This window comes from Trachurus japonicus, chromosome 19 (assembly GCF_045865225.1).
Source record: "Trachurus japonicus isolate A0001 chromosome 19, Traja_1.0".
NCBI classification, from domain to species: domain Eukaryota; kingdom Metazoa; phylum Chordata; class Actinopteri; order Carangiformes; family Carangidae; genus Trachurus; species Trachurus japonicus.
In genome coordinates, this window is record NC_140925.1 from 3,722,448 (window position 1) to 3,729,069 (window position 6,622).

Consider the following 6,622-nt stretch of genomic DNA (forward strand, 5'->3'; position numbering starts at 1 on the left):
GGCGTGCTGGTTGTCAGGGAGGGGCGGGGCTACGACCGTGAGGGCCCCGCCCCCTCTTGAATGACATTTCTCCACACTTGGCTCAGTGCGCTTGGTTACGCACACACTTTGGCGACGTTTTGCCGGCGGAACGTATGTTTGCATTTAGTGTGCAAGCATGTATTAAGTGGCCAAGCGTGTGGGGGGAGATTTAAAAGCAATGGGGACACACTTGACAAGTGCAGCCTGTGCCATAAGCACACTAACACAACTACGACACACACAGCACAGCAACAGTTTTAATAAACAGCGCTGCTGGATCACAGTCTCATCACAAACGTCTCTATGAGCAAGATTCAAATCATAAATGTGTAAGCCCAACTCCACAAGTAAATAAAACAAACAAGAAAAACGAAAAAAATTGCAAAAAAAATGCAATAAAAACACAAACAGACTATATAAAATATGACATTAAAAAGTCATAATTATGAGATATAATGTTAATTTCATTTTATTGAATTTAATTCAATCGCATTTCCCAAACGTGGCTTGTTGCTCCCGGTGACGACGGACTTCACCATGGTGCATTGTGGGATTTATACTTGGCCAAATACCGCTCGGATGCGGTCTTACCTTAAAGCAGAAGTAAGCGGAATGTTTGTGTTAATATAAGTCTTAAATAGTTCTATCTTCCGACAGCAATCACTTCTATAGAGTGTTTGGTGTGAAACACGGGTCTGTCAGTCACTCTGCTCTGCTGTAAGCCGAGGAGAAAACTTTCCTTGTATCCTACAACCTTTATCCAATGAGGAGAGAGAACATAAAGGGGCGGTCCTCTCTGTGTGTGCAGCCAAGGGATGCGCGTGAATGTAGTGACGTAGGGACGAGGGCGGGGACTGCTAACTCCATCGGCTGACAAGAAGTTATTTATTTTATTTATTTAACCTTTATTTTACCAGGCAAATTGTCCGGCAGGGATATGGGGGGAAGAGAAGGAGGACGGGAGGGCTGTGTGGTACAAGGGGAGGCTGTACCAGGGGATCCTGAAGGAAGAGAGATTATGTTAAATCAGCCAGGGCAGAACAGAACAATGCACAACAAAGTTAGACAAAACCACCGGATCGCTTACTTCTGCTTTAAGTAGCCTATGGGTAAAGTGCAAATCAAGCGTGCTGCACTTTCGGTCGTTCATAATAGTATGGCCCTCGGAGGACTTTATAAAAATTGAAATGGCCCTTGATATGAAAAAGGTTCCCCACCCCTGCCATACACTCTCAATTTGAATTAAAATGCATGACATTGGGTTACTGAGTGGTGCAGTGGGGTGGGGTTAAGCAGGCGCCCCATGTGTTGAGGCTATATGGTCCTCATGCAGGCGACCCCGGTTCGAATCCTGCATCGGACGGCCCTTTTCTGCGTGTCGTTCCCCCTCTCTCTGCCTCCCATATGTCTCTCGACTGTACTATCAGATAAAGGCATGAAAAAGCCACAAAAATATACTTTAAAAAAAAGCATGACATTGACATTGAGACTCTCATTGGTCCAACTGTGTTGATCAGTGTTGGTTTCTACACGTATGATGCAAAGGTCCTGTCATGAGTCCTAACTGCAGTGGGTGCAGGACATCATGTAGGTGGGTGGGTGGGTGGGTGGCTTGTAAAGAAATACAGAGCTCACCCTGATCGTATCATTTCAGCAGTTGCAACATTGCGGAATCAAGTGCAACTGATAAAAACTTTTTTAAAAACCACTTGCGTGAGGAGTTCTTTCAGCAGCAGCTGTTATCAGGTTGCTCACAGTGACAGAAACCACAGGGATCTGATATCAATCGTTCAGCAACAGGCAGCTTTTCAATTGCTGGAGGCCGGTGGTGGCGTCCTCCCGCCCTGCAAGTGGGTTATATCACTGAGAGTGTGTATCTGCCACGTGTTTAAGTTTGTTCCTTTTTGAGTTTAATTATGTTTTTTGGATGATTGTATGTTTTAAAACCTGGAACCACGTCTGATGCCCCTTTGGGTAAACAAACCTGTGTGCCTTGTGTATGAAAAAGTAATTGTTCCCTAGGTGAAATTCCCAGGGTGGCGTTGTTGAGCCCTTTTTTTTTTTTTTTGGTAACAATATTAGTTCCACATCATTTCACCTCCTTCTTGCCACTCTTCATTTTTGTATCTGTAAGACGAGCTGATGTGCCTCCAGTGTTTGTCTTTGTTATTGTTTCAGTGACAATTGTGGGTTTTTCCTTCTTTAACATGAGGTTACCAACAATTTTGTCCACTCCTGTATACGTATGGCTGCTCATTCTCAATCAGTCACTCTCTCTCTGACCACTTGTTGCCTTCTCTGACCACACTGCATCCACCACTGACTCATCAGATCACAGATTCATTTACTATGTTGTTTTAATCTTGGTTGTAAATAAATTTAGGTTAATTTGCTTTAAAACTCGTGTGGTCTCCCTCTTGGTCATGCTCACTGAGCCTGAGCTGTGAAAAGATGCAGCAGATAAAAATATGCATGACTTACAGTAAGTTGAGAAAGCCGCAGATGTGTTTCTATGATACCGTCATTCAGGAAATAACAAGTCATGCGATGGTTAATAAGATGTACTGACATGAGATAATGACGAGATTAAACCAGAGGTTAATAGACGAGGAGAGGACGAGTCCAGCAGTCAGAGATGAGGACGGACGTCTACATGGACATGGATCACCTGCTGCTGCTGCTGCTGCTGCTGCTGTGCAGCTCAGGTAGGACTGAGGGACATGTGTGGATGTATTATTGTTACTTTATTATTTGCAAATGTGTATCTCAATCTGTGTGCGTAAAGAATTTTGTAAATGTGTAAAAAAAAAAAGAAAAGAAAGAAAAAACCTTATATCTATATTCAGATTTGCAAGTGAAGAAAAATCTGCAAATGCATGCAAAGATCAGTGAGTGCATACACAGATGTACATAAATCTGTAAAAGTGTAAACAGATCAATAAATACGTAGATAGATATCAGTTAACTCAGGCGGGAGATCTTGATTGTCGCTGTCTTTAGCAGTAACTTAGTTGTCAGAATTGAATTGAAGTCTTTATTGTCCACTGCCGTGGAAATTCATCTTTGGCCTCATACAAGATAAAAACAGACATAGTAGTCATTCACAATAGGATACACAAAAACACACAAGACACAGGACACACAAGAGCTTCCCGCACCTTTCCCGTTATTATATTATTGCCGAGCTTTGTTAGGGTTAGGGTCGGTGCTAATGTACAGAGCATCAAACAGTGAGCTGCAGGCACGTGCACACACACACACAGGGCCCAAGGCCAAGGGGTGTTTGAGCCCCTGCCCTTTTTGCCTCATAGCCTATTAAAAAGTGCCCTTTTTATGTGTGTGTGTGTTTGTTTGTTTTTTAACAAATAAATTCCTGTTGTGCATAGGGATGTAAAAAAACAGCGGTGTAAAAAATGCCACAATTTCCTTGTAATATACACGGTATGAATGTGTGTGTGTTGAGTCCAACGCAGCCTCTCTGTCCACTGCTGCTCCGCTCTGTCTCTGGGGGCGGGGCTGCGCTGTGGTGCGCGCTCCCTCACATGCACAACCAGAGAGAGTGAGAGAGTGTTTAGCTCACTGCCCCCCCCCATTTCAGGAAGTTGGGAAATTGGTCCAGCAGGTTGACTGCAGTCCTTAAGGTGTGCAGGCTTTCTCTACCGACTAAATGGTAAATGTAATTTAATGCCTGAAAAAAATTATGCACATACTGCCTTTTTATGATGTTGAGCCCTGCCCCTCTATAGTCATGTGCACGTCCCTGGTGAGCTGAATGTCTGGGCAAGTGGGCAAGTAACGTTACTGTTTATGTGACGCACCGTGGTTACACACAAATGTTTTTTACATATCACTGCACACATTTGTGGATCTGCCACAGCAAAATTCAGACAACCAATCGAGAGCTCCCGCCTGAGTTGTTGTAACTGATGACAGACACTTACAGATTTATCTACGTATAGATCTATTTACATCTTTAAAGATTTACATGCAGTTACAGATACACTTACAAATCTGTGGATGCATTCAGAGATCTTTGCATGCATCTGCAGATTTGCAAATCTGAATACAAATAGCTTTTCTTTTCTTTTTTTCTTTTTACACATTTACAAATCTGATTACGCGCACAGTCACACTTATAAGGGCAATTGCAAACAATAAAGTAACAAAAAACCTCTTTTAGACATGAGACGGTTCAGAACCACTGAGGAAAAACACAGAGGTACAACAGAGTAGAGAGTCTTCACCTCTTTATTTCACTTTACTATCACAACATTATATCTTCATGTTATTAAGACGTACAAACTGATCATGTTCTACAAACAGAACATTTATTGTATTTTAACATGTTACATGTGAAACCTTCAAGCTCCTGTTTGGATGAGGAAACAGAGTGGAGAGTAAACTGGACATGAGAGTAAACTGAGGAACGTTTCTCATTTAATTTTGATTTGATCAAGTTTTACTTCATATTTGGGTTGAGACGACCAGATTCTCCTTTAGTGACACAACGATGTCTCGTCACTACTGCAGTAACGTCTACAATGGGCTACAAGCTGGTTTTCATCCAAACCAGCTGGAGAAGTCAGAGGATAGATGGACTGATAAAAACAACTGAACAGAAACAGACAGAAACACTCCCATCACCCTGAGCATCATGGGAGATAAAGAGCAGATATATGGAGCTCAGTGTGGAGGATTGTGGGAGCTGATGCTGCTGTGATGGATGTGTTGGGGATTCATTTCATTGTTCCTGACCTGTATGATGGTGCGACTGTTTCTGCTTCTTAGTGACGTAGCTGTCTTCACAGATCTCACTGATGTTTCCTTTCTGGTTTTCTCCTCAGGACTCTGGGCTGAAGGAAGCCACAACTCCACAGGTAAACAGAGAGGATGAGGACACATGAAGGTGCTGGTGGATGGATGAGTGTGGTGTCCATGTCTCAACACTGAAATGAGCATGACTACATGGTTTCACTGTTCCCACTGATCATCAGCTGATGTTCATAAAGTGAAAAAGTAAAAAAAATAGATCTATTTCACTGAGGATAGTTGACAAGGGTTACTGAAGGTCCTGCAATAGAGTGAACTTGAGAGTAGGAAGAGGAACAACCACTAATGAAGCTCCATTTACTTTATTAACATCTACAGGAGCTCGAATGGTTTGCTCCATCAGCACATCAAGGTTCTAGTCTCTCTCATGTTTTTTTTTTTTTTTACCAGGGTCATTCTTCATGACTACCACAAGATGGAGCAGATTAAAGTATTTTATTCAGATATATTTAGAAATTATTTAGTTTGGATTTGCTTCATTTCTGTTTTATTCAAACTCACTTATTTTCCTCTTCACTCTCTTCTCTGTGTTCAGAGTCTGTCAGGCTGGTGGGAGGAGCCAGTCGCTGTGCAGGTGAACTGCAGGTGAAACTAGGAGAGTGGAGACAAGTGGACGTCTGGCACAACTGGAACCTGAAGGCAGCATCTCTAGCCTGTAGAGATCTGGACTGTGGCTCTGCTGTCTCAACAAGAAGAAGAAAGGAGTCCTCAGAGAGGTCTATGTTGTTTATCAACACCAGATGTGTTGAGCCTGGAGTTACCCTGATGGAGAGTTCATCATATACAGTAGGTTCCTCTTCCTACATCCTGGAGCTCACCTGTTCAGGTAAGTGTTGACCTGCACATTCACCACGCTATGAGATAATAACGGAACATTAAGAGACGGAGTTGTTAAGGCAAGGCAAGGCATCTTGATTTAGGGTATAATATAGCGCATTTCATACCAAGGCAACTCAATGTGCTTTACATAAACAAAATATTTAAAAAGAACAGCACAAAAACAAACATTGCTTTTTTTATATTCAGAGTTAAAAGCAGGAGCAAAGAAGAATAAAAAAGTAAAATGAAAGAAAATAGATAAAGTTTAAAGATCTTAAAAAGAGCTCATCTATAAACACATGAAAAGAGAAATGGTTTTAACCTGGATTTAAAAGTGCCTACAGTTGGGGCTGATCTCAGTTCTGCTGGTAGTTTGTTCCAGTTGTGTGCAGCGTAACAGCTAAATGTTGTTTCACCATTTTTAGTTTGAACTCTGTGCTCCACTATCTGACCTGAGTCAGTAGATCTCAGAGCTCTACTGGGTTTAGACTCTACTAACATGCCATTCATGTATTTTGGACATAAACCATTCAGTGATTTGTAGACTAGTAGCAGAACTTTAAAATCTATTCTGTAGCTGATCGAGAGCCAATGTAAACCAATGTATGTCAGAAATGGCCATTTGTCCTGTTCGTCGCGCCTCCTTCAACGAGTTTTCATGAGTTGCCGCATGAGTTTACCTGAGTAAGGAAAACAAATTTGATTGGTCATTATCGAGCGGGCAGGATGTGCAATGTTTGGGGTGAGACCAAGCTCCTTGTGTTTTAGACGTTTGATTGACGGATGACGGATCCAATATCAGTGGTTGAATCGTGAGCAACGTGACGCATAATTCGTGTGCCTGCATTATCCAATGCGAAAAAAAACCGACCCCACTTTCATCCTGGATTTATTCGAAAATAGAATTTTGGGCTACATCGTCTGATAGATGAGTTATTACACTAATGTAAAG